This window comes from Musa acuminata, chromosome BXJ2-3, assembly GCF_036884655.1.
Source record: "Musa acuminata AAA Group cultivar baxijiao chromosome BXJ2-3, Cavendish_Baxijiao_AAA, whole genome shotgun sequence".
Lineage (NCBI taxonomy): Eukaryota > Viridiplantae > Streptophyta > Magnoliopsida > Zingiberales > Musaceae > Musa > Musa acuminata.
Window position 1 is genome coordinate 34,208,966 of NC_088340.1, and position 20,197 is coordinate 34,229,162.

Below are 20,197 nucleotides of genomic sequence, written 5' to 3' on the forward strand. Positions count from 1 at the left end.
CTCATCAGATGCTGATACCTGAACAACTCAGTTCAGCAATGTGGCTTCTTTTCTGATACATATGGACCACTGTCAGTGCCACAGCATTGTGGTGTCCTACTCAAGCATTTGGGTTGTCTCTGAACTTTCTTTCACTTGAGGAAAAGGAAGCTCACGAACTGGTTGTTGGTGTTCTCTCAGCAGCAATGGTTGCTTACAGGAGCCATGGTGAAAAAGAGTGATCTTTGTAAGAATATATCAATCCATCAGAAACAAGAAGGGCAAGTTTCAGGGATGGCAACAAGTATTTGGTCAATGTACCATAACAAGTTAGCATAAGTTTGGCTTACAGTTCCTTCTTCCTGATCAAGTTTACAGGTTTTGCAGGATCCACTGTTGTTTCATCTCCTAAAAAAAATTACTGCTAAGATACTTAATTCAGAACTTCTTACTGGTCAGATGTTGTTTATTCGATATGCTTTCTTCATTATAGTCCAATAAAAATGTTCTTTTAATTGAAATTTATCTGATTCTATTAACATCAAGCACTGAAAGTAAATCCTGGATTTCTCATTCCAAAACAGAGCCAGTCACAGCAGGCAGCCTCAAAAAGACGACTGGTGATGCCCGGAAGTTGCCTGAGATTGTTGCCGAAGCAGGAAAGGAAGCTACAGAAACATGCAAGAGATTGTAATTCTCCATTATCGGCTGCTGTTTCTTGAACCTCCACGATGTGATCCATCTGCAACCTTCGCCCTCTTGTTCCTTCATCACTAGATCGTTAATTTGCGATATGCTGACCGAACGAACTATGAATCTGAAGCTTGGGTATGTTCTGAGGCAATGAAGCTATCAGCATATCTAAGCTGGTCGGTCGTGGGAATTTTGGGAGGACTGTCAAGCCTCTACAGTAGTCCAGCTCTAGTGTCTGCAACGAAGGCAGACATGGAATGGTCCTCAGCTCGTCGCAACCTCCGATTGCAAGTTGACGAAGGCAAGGGAATCCACCGTCCTCCACATCAGTCCACTTCTCCAGCTCAGGCATTGTCCGGAGTTCCAGTGTCTCCAGGCATGGAAATGCCTCGAGTGCCATACTGTTACTGCAACTCGCCAGCTCTCTTCTTGCGCTCCAATGGATCATCTTCCGTGTTCTGATCTTGCGCAGTGGCTTCTTCTTCACTGGAATCGCCACAGTCGGCCTTGCTGTAATCAATGGAGCTGCTAAACCATTCTAGAGTCAGCTTCTCCAGGTGCGCTTTGCTCACCGAGTTGGCTGCCTTGGCATCATCAACACAAACAACAGGCTTCAATCCTAATATACGGAGCTCACCTCTGAGGTTAGCGAGGTTCCCCAGCTCTCTAATCACATAATGTTCTCTGTCTTTGCCGACGTAGAACGGCGACAACGTTTGGAGATTGCTCAGTCTCCCAATGTTCTCTGACGCGAGCCTCGTCCAGATTGTACACTAACCATCACGTGGAGACTGTTGGACACCAAGGGAGGCTGTGGGCCCAAATAGTCCAAGATTTGTGGGCCCAAACAAGGGTTTACTTCGCCTTGAGCGCGATTCGAACCGCTGTCGCGCCTGTTTCCATTCGCGGCCTGTTCACCTCTTTCGTCTCCGTCTGTCGATCCATCGCCAAAACCCTAGCTATGACCCTCCGATCGAAGCCCGAGATCCTTCTCCCAGATCGAGCGGCAGTCGCAAACCATGGGTTCCGGTGATCGATCTTGCATTCTCCCTTTTGATTTTTGTTCTGATCTCTCCTTGTCTCGTTGTACCCGCGGCTTCTATTTACCTCCGTAATTTCATTTTAGATGATCCTGTTGGATTGTGTAGATACTGATATGAGGGACGGTGGGTTCGAGTACTCCGACGACGAGCCGGAGGAACAGCATGTCGATATTGAGAACTAGTTCTACGATTCCGAAGGTGATCTGGTCTGATCTTTCGTTTACCATTTTGCAACGGAACTGCAAATTATTCACATTGTTATTCTATATACTGGTTGGTGTAACAGTTTTCTGTTGTCATAGAACAGTAGTCACTGATTCTACACCGAACTGTGGATACCTCACATTATCATCCCTCACATTGTTACTTACTTTAAATGTTACTTATTTTTTTTATTTCACATTGTTATTTACCTTTAATTGTGGAATCACTTGCTGATTTTGCTGAGATTATTGTGTATGGAACCTGAGAAATCTGACTGGTGTAACCTTCTCTACTTTCGGATGACTGCCCTATAATAGAAATATGCCATTAGTTTGCTCTTGTATACGTATGAAACATTGGTCATTTTTATTGTTTCCTCGATGAGACAGCAAAGGAGCATCCACCTATAAGTAGTTGTATGACAGCATTTTTCTCTGCTCAATATATATATAGAACACGAGGTTACTAGTAATTGATAATTCGATGTCACATGTCATCTCAATTGTAAATTGATACATAGATGCTCTGCATTAAACCCATTGTCACGAACGGTCATCGCGCACTCGCAAGACCTCCGTTCAATGAACCGTTCGTCGCTCACACCTACATGTACAGCTGCTTGACAGCATGTTTTGTCTTGGTTTTGGGTCATTTTGCTTGTAAAAATGTAAGTTCGAACAATCTGCAGTGTTACAAAGCGATCGCTCATCGAACCGAGCAAAACAGCCCCAAAACAGCCCAAAATAGCTCCGTTTTCGTGTGCCGCAGGCTGATTTCTAGAATCTGCCTCCGCTCACCAAAACGTCAGCCATCTCAGCCCCTTGGAACCCCTCGGGTGGCACAGGACTAGATGGGGCTTCGGTATAGTACCGGGCTGTCACGGACTTAGCTGGTTTTGCCTAAGTCGTGCGGCACCCTTGCGTGTCCGTCCGCAAAGGTCAGCCTCCCCGAAGCCCCCCATTGTCCCTTAGGACCACCAAAAGAGAGAACGAGTTAGAGAGAACGCCTCAATCGGGATCCACAAGCAAACATCTTCGAAAAACACTTCATAGACAATGTCAAATTACAAACAGACTTTACAAGCTCTGAACAGTGGCACAACAAAGGGTAAAATGGTCCATTACAGATCGAAAATCTCTCGCACGTGTCCACATAACACAACCTTTATTTACAAGCCTAAAGAGACCACCAACCCAACTAAAATGGGACTATTAAGCCTTCGGCTGCCCCTTTACATGTTGTACAAGGCATGAACATGCCAAAAGACACGGACATACATAAGCATTACATCAAACACCTTGTTTAGAAGTTTGTCCGTGACATTCACCCCCACTTATTCCTTCGACGTCCTCGTTGAAGCCTTTGTCGACACTGCAACTCCTCGCCTTTGCTGAGTCTTCAATCTTCTGCTCCAGCTACAATGCGCCTCTTGGCTCCTTGCTGCTCTCCGATGCTGTTTTTGAGTAGTCGAACCTTTGATCCGCCATGCTGCTTCAACTCACCAATGACTCTGACTCTGGTGTGGGGTTGGCTGAGTTGTGTTGATCCTTGTTGATTCCTGCGGATCCCCCAAATGAAGGAAAAGACCATCCTTACTGCGCCAGTCTCTCAAATGCCTCATGCTGCTTGAACTGAGTGGATGCTTGTTAGAGCTTTAACGAGCATCATCTCGCAAACTTCTGAAGTTTTGGGTCCTTCATCCACAAAATTTGCTCATTGACTCTTCTTTCACTTAGTTGTCACATCCAAGTAGGTTCGCGTCACTTCCGCTTTCGATTGGCATTTCGTTGGGAAATGAAGCGGACAATCTACTCTCAGTAGCACTGATCACCATCGGTGAGGATTTGACAACTATTGTCTTCCATTATCTTCGAAGGGTCTTTGAACTTGTGCAGAGCTCCTCTGCTGGATAGATAAGAGAATTGGGGTACTCGGTTTCGCCCATTCTCTTAAGAGTTGAGAAGGCAAAGGTTACTTGACTTCGCCCGCCTCCTCGAGGTTGTACTCTATGCATCGAGCTGGTTACTGGCCTTCGCCTGCTCTTTGCTCACACTTCTGAAGCACTTGAAGTGTTTGCACTCCTTGCGTTGAGTTAGTTACTGTGATTCACCTTCTCAATGCCATTGAACTTCTGGAATGCAGGAAGTTTTCACCCCGACTTGGAGTAATTCTCTCATAGGTTTGGTCGCCTCTGGGATTGTACCGTCTTCTCCATCAACCCTACCGCCTACTCCACTGAGTAGCAAAGGTACAGCACCGCGTACTGCCTGCTTCGTTCCTTGGTTATGCACTCTTGCATGACCCGAAGTCCTTCACTTTCGGCTATCTTGATGAGAAGCACATTGACACCGGTCTTACGAAGTTCTTCGGCCTCTGCCCTTCAGCCTTGTCTCGGTACTTGGAGATTGCCTCTGCATTCTCCACCTCCTCAGCCCCTTTCACGACCAAGCGCTCTCCCTCCATGAGAGCAAGGGATCAATGACTTTCACGGAAGTCCCGCCTCTGCGGTACCATGGCGCTGCCATGCCCATGGCCCTACTATCCGTCGCCTCGCATCTGCATCCCTTTTCTTCACGATCAGTAGATATGTCTCCGTGGCACTCCTCTGAGTCCACCTCCATTCTAACTGATGCTTGATTTTGGGTAGCTAAGTCCCTCTGGACTCGTCGTCGCTTCCTCGCCCCTTTCGACCCCCTGCTTCAACACCTCTGTGTTCTCCAAGCAGTCCGTTTGGTCGATGGAAAGACAGACTGCAACTCCCATGCATGGCCTCTGCCATCACGTTGTAGGGTTTGCACCGATTCTGTTCTCCTTAGCTTCCTTGGTAGCAACGTTCGCTTACTCGACCTTGTCCTCTGACTTGTCGGGCTCCCTTAAGCGAATATGAGCTCTGGAGCAGTCCAACTCTCCAGCTACTTCGATCATACCTCTGCATGATCAAGTCCCTCCCATGGGACTCACTGGTACTTGCATTCGAACTTTTCCCTTAGTGGAACACAGCCCCCATATGCTGATGACCAAGGTTTTCATCCGATGCAAAATTCGATGCACGCCCGGAAGACCCGCCTCTGCGGTACCTTGGCCTTCACTCCTTGAATCCATAGCCCTTCTTGCCGTCGTGTTGTTCACCGAAGTGGAGCTTCCAATAGCTCCCGATCATACCTCCATATGATCTAGTCCCTCCCGGGACTGAGTCGTGTGTATCGCATTGCCACGAACTGTTCCACCACGATCCGCTGCACCATGTCGCCTCCTGGTGACATCTCCATTGCATTCTGATCCTTGTGGAATAAACTCGAATTGTTAACCCTCCATGTGTGGCCTCTGCCAATACATCGCAGGGTCTCCTCCACCTTCGATTTTGTTCGCTCCTTTGGCAAACGACCTTCATCCACCCACTCTTGGGTCACACCTAGATGAAGCACCGCTTTAGGATAGTCCGTCGCATAGTAGCTCCCGAAGTCCACCGACTTCACTGTAATTTGTGCACCATTGTCTGGATCCTGGGCCTCTGCCCCTACCAGCACAATCTCCGCTGCACACTGCTTCCTTAATGACAACTTGAATGGCAACACTATGGCATATTCTTCAAGAGTACCCGCCTCTATGTCCTCTTGCCCCGTGCTAAGGCCTTCTGAACCCAACTTCGCCTCCGCAAATTGAGTCGCCTTAGTTCCTCCATCAAATGCTCCTCCGAGATAAGGTGCATGTGCCCAGAAGCTCCCTTCGTCTTTGGCACCATGCAAGATGAGTCCGCTCCGTTAGAAAGAAGGACCCATGGAACAACATGATCCTACTTTTGCCTCTGCAAGAGTTCATGTCCTTGACCTCTGTCTAAGAAAAGCACTGTGCCTCTGCTCCATGTTCCAACTTCTATGCTGGCTCCCTTCATGCGGCTTGGGTACTTCGCCAAGTTACACCCAAGTTGCTCCGCTCCTCGTTTTTGCATTGAGTCGATGGTGGCCCTCGCGCCCACCATTCCACGGGTCAGCCCTCCCTTGAGTCCAATCTCCACATCGACTCCAAGTGTGCCTTCATTTAAGTTGCTTTGGGTCGCTCCCCCACTTGATCTCGCAATGCATCCACCAATGCATTCTCTCAAGCGAGATCATGCGACGACTCCTCGCTGCTTGCTCAGTCCATCGAGCTTCGTGGAGTTGTTGTTTGTTGAGGTACTCCTCCTCAACATGTGAGGTCTGTCTCACATGATTCTCCCTCTGGAGAGCCGGGACTTATCCCTCCTGGATAACTATCCCGTTGGAGCAATATCTCTCTTCGTTTGGGAGACCACCATCCCCTTGGACTACTCCGATCTGTTGAACAAACTGTGCATTGTTCTGCCTCCTGCAAACGCACTTGCTAGATTGCGACTCCCCGTCAATACAGCCCCCGCTGCACCCCTCAAGGCCTAGCAACATGCTGAACTCGTTGCACACTTCAGCCTCCTACGGACGTATCCTTCACATGCCGAAGAGAAAGTTTCAATGCTCCATGGCACCGAATTTCGGTCGCCTTGGGATGGCCGCGAACATTCCATCGTCCGCATACAAGCCTATGTATGAGTACCAAATTCTTCGAGTTAGCAATTCCCCTCACCTCTGTGAGCTTTGCATAACTCTTTTGGTCGTTGAGCAACTCATTCCACCTTGGATGGTCTCATCCTTTACCAAGCGCCTCGCTTGCCTTGAGCACCATCAAGTATAGTTGTCAACGTTGAGCCGTAGCTCAAACTCAGCCATCCCAACCTTTGTGCGCTCCACATTCTTCCAATCTTGTCTGTTCTCATGGTGCCTCTTGCGCGAAGGGTTGGCCATTCCTCTGAATGCCAATCTCAGAAGCCCGCTCCTCTGAGCGACTCCTTTTCCCTACATCTCCATGCTCGTTTTCCCCCAAACGGTCGCGCGTGTGCTGACTGCCCTCAACGCAGCCCCGCTAGGTCCCCCACGTTTGCATGCTAAGTGTTTCTATGAGTGCTTGTCTCGCTCTGATACCATCTGTCACGGACTTAGCTGGTTTTGCCTAAGTCGTGCGGCACCCTTGCTTGTCCGTCCGCAAAGGTCAGCCTCCCTGAAGCCCCCCATTGTCCCTTAGGACCACCAAAAGAGAGAACGGGTTAGAGAGAACGCCTCAATCGGGATCCACAAGCAAACATCTCCGAAAAACACTTTATAGACAATGCAAATTACAAACAGACTTTACAAGCTCTGAACAGTGGCACAACAAAGGGTAAAATGGTCCATTACAGATCGAAAATCTCTCGCACGTATCCACATGACACAACCATTATTTACAAGCCTAAAGAGGCCACCAACCCAACTAAAATGGGACTATTAAGCCTTCGGCTGCCCCTTTACATGTTGTACAAGGCATGAACATGCCAAAAGACACGGACATACATAAGCATTACATCAAACACCTTGTTTAGAAGTTTGTCCGTGATAGGGCGTTGAACACTCCTTCGTAAGTTCGTACGTTGCCTTGACGGGAACTTGTTGTCGCGCCCGGGACTCGGTGAGCAATTGTTTGTGGGCTTGCAGTTGTTCGTTCAACCTTCTAAAGCCCTTGTTTTCCTCCTCTCTCTTTTCTCTTGTGCACGCAAGGTGCTCGCTGAATTGCTTGTAAAGCTTCCCCTTTTCACGAGACTTCGGGACTTGTCCGTCGCTCGTTCTTTCGAACTAATCAACTTTCTCTTTTACAGGTCCTTCGGGACGTGCGAGAGGTTGCAAGTGGGCTGATCTTTGCGGAGCAATATCGCAAGGGCGAAGCGCGACTTAGGCAACACAAGCTAAGTTCGCGTCTTGGCCGCAAGGGTGCCTCATGCCTTAGGCAATTCCAGCTAAGGCCGTGACATTGTGGTATCAGAGCGGGCAAGCACTTCGAGCGAGCAGCGAAGGAACTTCGCAACTTCGCCATGGCAAAGCATCGTGGCGAATCGAGCAAGACGGGGCAAGCCAGACCCTTTCCCCAAGTAGCCGCAGGTGGGCTGCATGTGCACACTCGCTCTCATGCTGTTGGAGCCGCTCAAGAGGAGCGCGGTAGTGAACATGATGAGCGAGAAGTTGGCTACTCTCCGCAAGCGGAGGAGGCGTAATCTGGAGCGTCAACTAGGAAAAAGAGTCACAAGGAGAGACTCACAATGGCGGAAACCCGTCTAGATGTTCTTGAAGCGAGCGTGGAGGAACTCTACTATGGCCAACAAAGGCTTGTTGGGGTAGAGAGCTCGCAAGAGGAAGCGGAGTCCAGGATCGATAAGGTCGAGGCCCTAGTTGACCGACTGTCAGATGACACCAAAGACTCCGTGCAACACCTGCAGGAAGTTGTGGCGGAACTCACTTCAAGGGTGACTATGCTCACTAGAGCACTAAATGATAGAGGAAGCAACACCCGCGTTGCACCACCACAAAATTTGAGGGCACCCGAGCCTCATGGATATGGAGGGGCCAGAGATGCCAAAGAGCTCGAGAACTTTCTGTTCGACATGGAATAATACTTTCGAGCTACGAGGCCCGATTCTGAAGATACCAAAGTTTCTATAGCAACAATGTATCTGAACGGAGATGTGAAACTTTGGTGGCGAACCCGTTGGGAGGAGATCCAACAACGTCAGTGTCGGGTTGACACATGGGAGGACTTGAAGCGGGAGTTGAGAACTCAGTTCCTACCGGAGAACACAGAGTTCGTCGCAAGAAGGAAGTTGAGACAACTCCGCCAGAGTACCACCATCCGAGACTATGTGAAACAATTTTCTGCACTAATGCTGGACATACAAGACATGTCCGAGAAGGACAAGTTGTTCAGCTTCCTCGATGGTTTGAAGCCATGGGCTCAACAGGAACTAAATCGAAGGAATGTTACCGATGTGGTCGGGGCAATTGCTACTGCAGAAAGGCTTACCGACTTTGTTTCCTCCGAAGACCCAGGGAGAAGGAAACAATCTTCAGGCAATCGCCCTCCAAAACATTCTCGAGGGAAGGAGCTCGGGGGCGAACAAAAGAAGAAGAGTTCCCACAAAGGGCCAAACCCGAAAGGCAAGGTCTCAAAACCTGGAGGATGCTTCTTGTGCGAAGGACCGCACACGGTGAGGGAGTGCCCACAAAAACAGGCACTCAATGCTTTGACGGCTTCCATCCACCCCCCCCCCCCCCCCCCCCCGATAGGACAAGGGCAAAGTTGTTGCTCTTAGTTCGAGCAGTTCTGAATCCAGCAGCGACGACGAAGAGTCGCAAGGACCCCGGATGGGAGCAATGCGTTTGTTAAACGCCATGCGGGGTCAAGTGGGGGAGAACATGAAGACAAAGCTACAACAAGCAGGAAGTAGTGAGCTGATGTGTGTGGACATCAAGTTAAATGGCCAAACGACCCGTGCAATGGTGGACACGGGCGCTACCCATAACTTCATAGCCGATCGAGAAGCACAGCGACTTGGGTTGATCTTGGAGAAGAGCCCAAGCCGAATGAAGGCGGTGAACTCGGAGGCCAGGCGAATCTCTGGGTTGGCGAAGGGAGTTCCCATCAAAATCGGGACATGGAGCGGGAACACCAACATGATGACAGTGCCACTGGATGACTTCCAAGTGATTCTTGGAATGGAGTTTATGCACGCGGCGAAGTTGGTGCCAATGTCATTCTTGAACTCCCTGTGTATGATGGGAGGTGACGACCCTTGCGTGGTTCCTGTCTCTCGGAGAGGAACCAAGGAGCACCAACACATATCGGCATTACAACTGAAGAAATGGGTGTGAAAAGGTGAATTAACATTCGTGGCTGCTATGAAGCTAGAGCCACTCGATGAGAAGGCTATTCAAGAACCTGCTGTGGTGGCAAACGTCCTGAAAGAGTTCAATGATGTTATGCCACCCGAGTTGCCGAAGACTCTTCCACCACGCAGAGGCGTGGATCACAGCATCGAGCTGGAGCCAGGAGTGAAACCTCCAACGAGACCACCCTACCGCATGTCCCCGCTAGAGTTGGCAGAACTCAGAAAGCAATTAGGTGAACTACTAAGCGGTGGTCTCATCCGCAGCTCTAAAGCACTTTTCGGAGCTCCAGTTCTCTTCCAGAAGAAACAAGATGGGAGCCTCTGACTATGCGTCGATTACCGAACAAAGTGACAGTGAAGAACAAGTATCCCATCCCGCTCATCGCGGACTTGTTCGACCAGTTGGGCAAAGCTAAGTATTTCTCGAAACTCGACCTTCGGTCGGGGTATTGGCAGGTGCGCATTGCTGAAGGCGACGAAGCGAAGACTACCTGTATGACCAGGCCACGTTTTGCACTCTCATGAACCAACTATTCAAGGAGTATTTGGACAAGTTCGTGGTCGTCTACTTAGACGATATCGTCGTATACAGCCAAACGCTCGAGGAGCATGTTCAGCACCTTCGAACAATTTTCAAAGTTCTCAGGGAGAAAACTTTGTTCGTAAAAAGGGAGAAATGCTACTTCGCCCAAACGGAGATCTTATTCTTGAGGCATCGAATCGGGGATGGTTTCATTCGCATGGACAAATCAAAAGTGCAAGCAGTTGCGGAATGACAAACTCCAAAGAAGGTGCCAGAGTTGAGATCCTTCCTTGGTTTCGTCAACTACTATCGACGCTTCATAGCGGGGTACTCGAAGCGTGCAACTCCACTGACGGAGTTACTGAAGGAGCAGCCTTGGAAGTGGTCTAACAAATATGAAATAACATTCCAAGATCTGAAGGCTACTGTTATGGAAGAACCAGTGCTCAAATTGCTAGACTATGGGGAGCTTATTGAAGTCCATACAGATGCCTCGAACTTCGCTATTGGGGGAGTACTCATGCAGGAGGGTCATCCGGTGGCCTACGAGAGCCGCAAGCTCAACGAGATCGAGCGGCGGTATCCAGTGCATGAGAAGGAGATGACAGTGGTGATCCACTATCTACGAGTTTGGCGACACTACCTTCTCGGATCGCGATTTGTGCTGAGGACAGACAACATCGCTCTGAGCTTTTTTCAAATACAGAAAAAACTTTCCCCAAAACAAGCACGATGGCAGGACTTCTTGGCTGAATTTGATATGGCAATGGAGTATAAACCTGGGAAGGCAAATGTCGTGGCCGATGCATTGAGTCGGAAAGTGGAGCGCGTGAATGCCGCACAATTGGAGGGCGGAGGCCAAGCAAGTCAATTGCACTCCAATTTCCTTTCCAGGATCAGGGATGGACTGTATAGTGACCCCCAAGCAATTATCCTGATGCAGCTCATCAAAGAAGGCAAAGCACGACGATTTTGGGTCCAGGAGGGACTCGTTTACACAAAAGGGAATAGGGTTTATGTTCCCCGAGTGGACAATTTGAGGCATGAACTCTTAAGAGAGTGTCACGATTCCCTTTGGGCTGGACACCCAGGCATTCACAGAACGTTGGCTCTCGTGGAGAGGGCCTTCTACTGGCCGAAGATGGGGACTGATGTGGAGGAATATGTTCGAACATGCCTTACTTGCCAACAAGACAAGGTGGAGCAGCGGAAGCCGGTGGGACTTTTGGAGCCGTTGCTCGTACCAGAAAGACCGTGGGAGAGCATTTCCTTGGATTTCATATCAAGCTTGCCACTTGTAGGGAGACTCGGATCGATACTCGTGGTGGTCGATCGGTTTTCAAAGTATGCAACTTTCATTGCTGCTCCCCTACACTGTTCAGCAGAAGAGGCGGCCAAGCTGATGATGAAGGATGTGGTGAAGTATTGGGGAGTCCCGCACAATATCATTAGTGATCGAGACGCTCGGTTCCTGGGACGATTCCGGATCGAGCTATTCAAATTGTTGAGGTCAAATTTATACTTCTCCATAAGCCTCCACCCCCAGACGGATGGCCAGACTGAAAGGATAAACTTGTTCCTGGAGCAATATCTTCGGCACTACGTGAGTGCCAACCAACGAGATTGGGTGAAGCTGTTGGACATTACCCAATTCTCCTACAACTTGCAGCGGAGCTCTACATCCAACAAGAGCCCCTTCGAGATCATTATAGGACAACAACCGTCGACTCCGCACACCATGGCAATTGGGTATATTGCGAGCAGTCCGTCAGCCTACCACTTCGCAAAGGAGTGGCACCGAAATGTAGATATTGCGCGGACTTACTTGGAGAATGTGGCAAAAAAGATGAAGAAGTGGGCAGACTTGGGAAGGCGACCACAAGAGTTCAAGGTCGGCGATTTGGTGTTGGTAAAGCTCCAACCAGCATCACTCCAATTCTTTAGGAACAAAATCCATAAAGGATTGGTGCGCAAGTATGAAGGGCCCTTCCTAATTATCAGCAGGGTAGGCAACGTCTCCTACAAGTTACAGCTGCCGGCGTGGTTCAAAATTCACAACGTTCTTCACGACAGCAACCTAAAAGCCTACCACTCGGATCCGCAAGATGCTTCCCGAGGTGTTCCAACTCGGCTACCTCCCACCACTGCCTCCTACGAGAAGCGAGTAGAAACTGTTCTGGCGGACCGTAAGATAAAGTTACCCAATGGAGCTGAGCAGATAGAGTACTTGGTGAAGTGGCGAAAGCTTCCCCGAACTGAAGCCAGTTGGGAGCCTGAAGACGCCCTACGACATGAAGAAGTAATCATCAACAACTACCAACAAGCGTCGACGAGGGCGTCGACAGTTTAAGTGGGGGAGAATGTCACGAACGGTCATCGCGCACTCGCAAGACCTCCGTTCAACGAACCGTTCGTCGCTCACACCTACATGTACAATTGCTTGACAGCATGTTTTGTCTTGGTTTTGGGTCATTTTGCTTGTAAAAATATAAGTTCGAACAAGCTGCAGCATTACAAAGCGGCCGCTCACCGAACCGAGCAAAACAACCCCAAAACAGCTCCGTTTTCGTGTGCCGCAGTGTCACGGACAAACTTCTAAACAAGGTGTTTGATGTAATGCTTATATCTGTCCGTGTCTGTTGGCATGTTCATGCCTTGTACAGCATGTAAAGGGGCGGCCGAAGGCTTAATAGTCCTATTTTAGTTGGGTTGGTGGCCTCTTTAGGCTTGTAAATAAAGGTTGTGTCATGTGGACACGTGTGAGAGATTTTCGGTCTGTAATGGATCATTTTACCCTTTGTTGTGCCACTGTTCAGAGCTTGTAAAGTCTGTTTGTAATTTGCATTGTCTATGAAGTGTTTTTCGGACATGTTTGCTTGTGGATCCCGATTGAGGCGTTCTCTTTAACCCGTTCTCTCTTTTGTTGGTCCTAAGGGACAATGGGAGGCATCGGGGAGGCTGACCTTTGCGGACGGACGCGCGAGGGTGCCGCACGACTTAGGTAAAACCAGCTAAGTCCGTGTCATATGGTATCAGAGCGGGACAAGCACTCATAGAAACACTTGACATGCAAACGTGGGGGACCTAGCGGGGCTGCGTTGAGGGCAGTCAGCATACGCGCGATCGTTTGAGGGAAAACGGGCATGGAGATGTAGGGAAAAGAGTCGCTCAGAGGAGCGGGCATCTGAGATTGGCATTCAGAGGAATGGCCAACCCTTCACACAAGAGGCACCACGAGAACAGGCAAGCTTGGAAGAATTTGGAGCGCACAAAGGTTGGGATGGCTGAGTTTGAGCTACGGCTCAACGCTGACAACTATACTTGATGGTGCTCTAGGCAAGCGAGGCGCTTGGCAAGAATGAGACCATGCAAGGTGGAATGAGTTGCTCAACGACCAAAAGAGTTATGCAAAGCTCACAGAGGTGAGGGGAATTGCTAACTCGAAGAATTTGGTACTCATGCATGGGCTTGTATGCGGACGACGGAATGTTCGTGGCCATCCCAAGGCGATCGAAACTCGGTGCCATGGAGCATTGAAACTTTCTCTTCGGCATGTGAAGGATACGTCCGTCGGAGGCTAAAGTGTGCAACGAGTTCAGCATGTTGCTAGGCCTTGAGGGGTGTAGCGGGGGCTGTATTGACATGGAGTCGCAATCTAGCAAGTGCGTTTGCAGGAGGCAGAACAGTGCACAGTTTGTTCAGCAGATCGGAGTAGTCCAAGGGGATGGTGGTCTCCGAAACGAAGAGAGATGTTGCTCCAACGGGATAGTTATCCAGGAGGGATAAGTCCCGGCTCTCCAGAGGGAGAATCATGTGAGACGTACCTCACATGTTGAGGAGGAGTACCTCAACAAACAACAACTCCACGAAGCTCGATGGACTGAGCAAGCGGCGAGGAGTTGTCGCATGATCTCGCTCGAGAGAATGCATTGGTGGATGCATTGCGAGATCAAGTGGGGGAGCGACCTAAAGCAACTTAAATGAAGGCACACTTGGAGTCGATGTGTAAATCGGACTCAAGGGAGGGCTGACCCGTGGAATGGTGGGCACGAGGGCCACCATCGACTCAATGCAAAAACGAGGAGCGGAGCAACTTGGGTGTAACTTGGCGAAGTACCCAAGCCGCATGAAGGGAGCCAGCATAGAAGTTGGAACGTGGAGCAGAGGCACAGTGCTTTCCTTAGACAGAGGTCAAGGACATGAACTCTTGCAGAGGCAATAGTAGGATCATGTTGTTCCATGGGTCCTTCATTCTGACGGAGCAGACTCATCTTGCATGGTGCCAAAGACGAAGGGAGCTTCGGGGCACATGCACCTTATCTCGGAGAAGCATTTGATGGAGGAACTAAGGCAACTCAATTTACGGAGGCGAAGTTGGGTTCAGAAGGCCTTAGCACGGGGCAAGAGGACGCAGAGGCGGGTACTCTTGAAGAATATGCCACAGTGTTGCCATTCGAGTTGCTATGAAGGAAGCGGTGCGCAGCGGAGATTGTGTTGGTAGGGGCAGAGGCCCAGGATCCAGACAATGGTGCACAAATTACAATGAAGTCGGTGGACTTCGGGAGCAACTAGGCGACGGACTGTCCTAGAGCGGTGCTTCATCTAGGTGTGACCCAAGAGTGGGTGGATGAAGGTCGATTGCCAAAGGAGCGAACAAAATCGAAGGTGGAGGAGACCCTGCGATGTATTGGCAGAGGCCACACATGGAGGGTTCACAATTCGAGTTTATTCCACAAGGATCAGAATGCAATAGAGATGTCACCAGGAGGCGACATGGTGCAGCGGATCGTGGTGGAACAGTTCGTGGCAATGCGACACACACGACATAGTCTCGGGAGGGACTAGATCATATGGAGGTATGATCGGGAGCTACTGGGAGCTCCACTTCGGTGAACAACACGACGGCAAGAAGGGCTATGGATTCAAGGAGCGAAGGCCATGGTACCGCAGAGGTGGGTCTTCCGTGCGTGTATCGAATTTTGCATCGGATGAAAACCTTGGTCATCAGCATATGGGGGCTGGGTTCCACCAAGGGAAAAGTTCGAATGCAAGTACCAGTGAGTTCCATGGGAGGAACTTGATCATGCAGAGGTATGATCGAAGCAGCTGGAGAGTTGGACTGCTCCAGAGCTCATATTCGCTTAAGGGAGCCCGGCAAGTCAGAGGACAAGGTCGAGTAAGCGAACGTTGCTACCAAGGAAGCTAAGGAGAACAGAATCAGTGCAAACCCTACAACGTGATGGCAGAGGCCATGCATGGGAATTGCAGTCTGTCTTTCCATCGACCAAATGGACTGCTTGGAGAACACAGAGGTGTTGAAGCAGGGGGTCGAAAGGGGCGAGGAAGCAACGACGAGTCCAGAGGGACTTAGCTACCCAAAATCAAGCATCAGTCAGAATGGAGTTGGACTCAGAGGAGTGCCACGGAGACATATCTACTGATCGTGAAGAAAAGGGATGCAGATGCGAGGCGACGGATAGTAGGGCCATAGGCATGGCAGCGCCATGGTACTGCAGAGGCGGGACATCCGTGAAAGTCATTGATCCCTTGCTCTCACGGAGGGAGAGCGCTTGGTCGTGAAAGGGGCCGAGGAGGTGGAGCATGCAGAAGCAATCTCCAAGTACCGAGACAAGGCTGAAGGGCAGAGGCTAAGAAACTTCGTAAGACCGGTGTCAACAAGTTTCTCATCAAGATAGCCGTAAGTGAAGGACTTCGGGTCATGCAAGAGTGCACGACCAAGGAACGAAGCAGGCGGTACGCGGTGCTGTACCTTTGCTACTCAGTGGAGTAGGCGGCAGGGTTGATGGAGAAGACGATACAATCCCAGAGGCGACCTCATCTATCAGAGAATTACTCCAAGTTGGGGTGAAAACTTCCTGCATTCCAGAAGTTCAATGGCATTGAGAAGGTGAATCACAGTAGCTAACTCAACGCAAGGAGTGCAAACACTTCAAGTGCTTCAGAAGTGTGAGCAAAGAGCAGGCGAAGGCCAGTAACCAGCTCGATGCGTGAAGTACAACCTCGAGGAGGCGGGCGAAGTCAAGTAACCTTTGCCTTCTCAACTCTTAAGAGAATGGGCGAAACCGAGTACCCCAGTTCTCTTATTTATCCAGCAGAGGAGCTCTGCACAAGTTCAAAGACCCTTCGAAGATAATGGAAGACAATAGTTGTCAAATCCTCACCAACGGTGATCAGTGCTACTGAGAGTAGATTTTCCGCTTCATTTCCCAACGAAATGCCAATCGAAAACGGAAGTGATGCGAACCTACTTGGATGTGACAACTAACTGAAAGAAGAGTCAATGAGCAGATTTTGTGGAGGAATGACCCAAAACTTCAGAAGTTTGCGAGGCAATGCTCGTTAAAGCTCCAACAAGCATCCACCCAGTTCAAGCAGCATGTGAAAATTTTGAGAAACTGGCGCAGTAAGAATGGTCTTTTCCTTCATTTGGTGGATCCGCAGGAATCAACGAGGATTAATACAACTCAGCCAACCCCGCACCAGAGTCAGAGTCATTGGCGAGTTGAAGCAGCATGGCGGATCAAAGGTTCGACTACTCAAAAAAAAAAAAAAAAACAACAGCGGAAAGCAGCTGGGAGCCAGGAGGCGCATTGTAGCTGGAGCAGAAGATTGAAGACTCAGCAAAGGCGAAGAGTTGCAGTGTTCACAAAGGCTTCGACGAGGACGTCGAAGGGATAAGTGGGGGAGAATGTCACGGACAAACTTTTAAACAAGGTGTTTGATGTAATGCTTATATATGTCCGTGTCTGTTGGCATGTTCATGCCTTGTACAGCATGTAAAGGGGCGACCGAAAGCTTAATAGTCCCATTTTAGTTGGGTTGGTGGCCTCTTTAGGCTTGTAAATAAAGGTTGTGTCATGTGGACACGTGTGAGAGATTTTCGGTCTGTAATGGACCATTTTACCCTTTGCTGTGCCACTGTTCAGAGCTTGTAAAGTCTGTTTGTAATTTGCATTGTCTATGAAGTGTTTTTCGGACATGTTTGCTTGTGGATCCCGATTGAGGCGTTCTCTTTAACCCGTTCTCTCTTTTGTTGGTCCTAAGGGACAATGGGAGGCTTCGGGGAGGCTGACCTTTGCGGACGGACGCGCGAGGGTGCCGCACGACTTATGTAAAACCAGCTAAGTCCGTGTCAGCAGGCTGATTTCTGGAATCTGCCTCCGCTCACCAAAATGTCAGCCATCTCGGACCCTTGGAACCCCCGGGGTGGCACAGGGCTGGATGGGGCTTCGGTATAGTACCGGGTGTTGAACACTCCTTCGCAAGTTCACACGTTGCCTTAACGGGAACTTGTTGTCGCGCCCGGGACACGGTGAGCAGTTGTTTGTGGGCTTGCAGCTGTTTGTTCAACCTTCTAAAGTCATTGTTTTCCTCCTCTCTCTTTCTCTTGTGCACGCAAGATGCTCGCTAAATTGCTTGTAAAGCTTCCCCTTTTCACGAGACTTTGGGACTTGTCCGTCGCTCGTTCTTTCGAACTAATCAACTTTCTCTTTTACAGGTCCTTCGGGACCTGCGAGAGGTTGCTAGTGGGCTGATCTTTGCGGAGCAATATCGCAAGGGCGAAGCGCGACTTAGGCAACGCAAGCTAAGTTCGCGTCTTGGCCACAAGGGTGCCTCACGCCTTAGGCAAATCCAGCTAAGACCGTGACACCATGGCACAGGTTCACATTTCATTTTAAGGAATTTATAAGAGATTCATAAGAAATATTTAAATTGGTTTGGTTACGAGAAACATATTTATTCTAAGATTACAAGAAGCATATTTGTCCATCATCTTTGTTTTCAGAAACAACTTAACACAAAACCAGGGTTGAATTATCATCTTAGTTACCATTTCCAAAAGATTTTGTTGCATTTTTTTGTTTGTAAGATTTAGAAAAATGTTGATATATAATCTGTGTTTGCTAAAGTTAAAATGATGAAAGTTGGATGAGTTCTTCCAATTGGTAGTTTTAATTTATTACACCGTGTGGGAATTTATGTGATTTTCTGAGACTATTTGATATTAAACTACTGCTTCTTGGTTGTCATCCTCAAAAATAAGTTGTTCTTAAGCCTTGATTTGTTTTCTTTTTCATCATGGATTAAAAGCTTAAAAACATGCACTTAAGTTTTTTTTTATTGGTTGGGCAAGTATATAGATATGATGGCATATCGAAAATCAGCTCTTACTCATAACTACTGTGAAAAATGTATAAATTACAATGTGAATTTTATTTCGGATTTTATAAATCTGAAATTTTGTCTTCCGCAGGCATATTGCTAGGTCAGAAAGTGATGAACCCTTGAGTTAGCCCCCATGGGCCGCATTGCTGCTTGAGTCAAACAGGTAAGCTGTAGCATTGTTTCTTATTTCAATGGATGAGCTTTTCGAATTATCATACCTTGGATAATAGCCTCTGCTGCATGGGTATAACTGCTTACATTGACACTCCCCAAGAGAGGAGGCTGAGACCGAGGAGGTGTTATTTTTTCGACCAAGGGGGGCTCGAGATGATCTCAGATATTTATCAGAGGTCTCGTATTACAATTCTTATATGTTCATTTTTACTTGCAACCATGATCATCATTGTAGAAGCTGAGTTTGTTGTCATAACTGCGTAGATATTATTGTTGTTATACTGAACTACTAATTTGGTTGTGCACAAAGAATTTTTTGGTGACACTTTTTTGGTCTACGGAACCAGTGCCAAACATCCCAAAGATTCCAAAAATCTTGAGTGGCCACAGATATCTCCACAACCAGGATACGTTCTCTCTGCCTGTGGCATCACCTTTCCTCTCTAAAGATGGAAGGTACCTTTTGTCTGCTACATTACACGCATTTGTGATCAGGAAGCTAATGGCTTTCTTGGAAGATGCTTGCTGTTAGCAAGTGGCACCAAGCATCGAGAATTAGCCTCCACTCATTTGGATCATGGTCCTCCACCATCCTGTGGCTCTCCAACTTTATGAACATGCACGATTAAACCCCACTATGGTTCCTTTGCTTGGTGAAGTCACTTACATGTAAATTTGCTGTCACTCTCATGTTCCCTAAATGGATTGATATCAGCAATTTCTTTAGAACACATTGTATTAGTCAATCCATATCTTATTAAGGCCACTTAACCTTATGAGATTCTACTTTAACCAATAGTGATTCAGTGCTAGATCGTTGCCATCTTTGGAGACCAAGCACAATGATGATGGGTTGTTTGTTTACTGGACTGGTCTCTTGAGTCTGTTGCCCTTTTTTCGGTTTGTCAACCCCGTCTAATGAACCTAAGATTTTGAGAATTAAGATAAGGAAAACCAGTTCACATTTCTATTTAACATTATTGATTCTGACACTATTAGCATCTGAGCAACCAAAGCTTGAACTATGATACTTATGACATGAAATGCAGCCAGTTGTTCTTTCTATGACATGTTTTCCCAATAATCACATATGTACGTATATATCTCATTCTCAAACCTCAAACTTACATTCTGTATCATTTTTCTTATATTTATGACTAATAAAGTTTGTATTTGCATTTCAGAGAACCATAGATGAATGGGATACAAAAAACCCTTTGTTGATTTGTGATGAGCTCATTTGGATCCATGGTGATGCCAAACCAAGCTACCACCACTGCAAATTTTCCTTCGACAAGTAGTACTACTCTACAGTAGATGGGTACTTTCAATGCCTGCTGGTCCTGTCACCTGTGCATTGAAACACCTCCATGCCTTGTCCATGCTTAGTTAGAAGCATGTTATCACAAATCAATTCATAGTTATCTTAACCAGCATGAATGGATCCATGTGCTTATGATCAAATCACATCAAGAAAAGGAACCAAGTGTTTAGTGCAGCAGCTTTGAAAATATCTTGCCCTTTTAACTAAACTATTTGAGCTATGATGAACTTTGAGTTCCACCTTTGCAGATCTACTTCAACAAGCACTATGGAATTTGGCAACCTCCATTACATTATTTTGGTACTCGAGTC

The 20,197-nt window shown here is 48.2% G+C and overlaps 1 long non-coding RNA gene across 2 annotated transcripts; it reads left to right on the forward strand.

Annotated features, from left to right (window-relative positions):
- Positions 1-90: 90 nt before the first annotated feature.
- Positions 91-20,127, forward strand: LOC103979467 (uncharacterized). Of its 2 annotated transcripts, XR_010485269.1 has the most exons (6): positions 91-433; positions 564-1,701; positions 1,821-1,913; positions 18,477-18,551; positions 18,663-18,738; positions 19,747-20,127. It is a non-coding gene; the product is annotated as an uncharacterized LOC103979467 (long non-coding RNA). The 2 variants fall into 2 exon arrangements; XR_010485270.1 differs by lacking the exon at positions 19,747-20,127 and having other exon boundaries at positions 18,619-19,737.
- Positions 20,128-20,197: the final 70 nt, after the last annotated feature.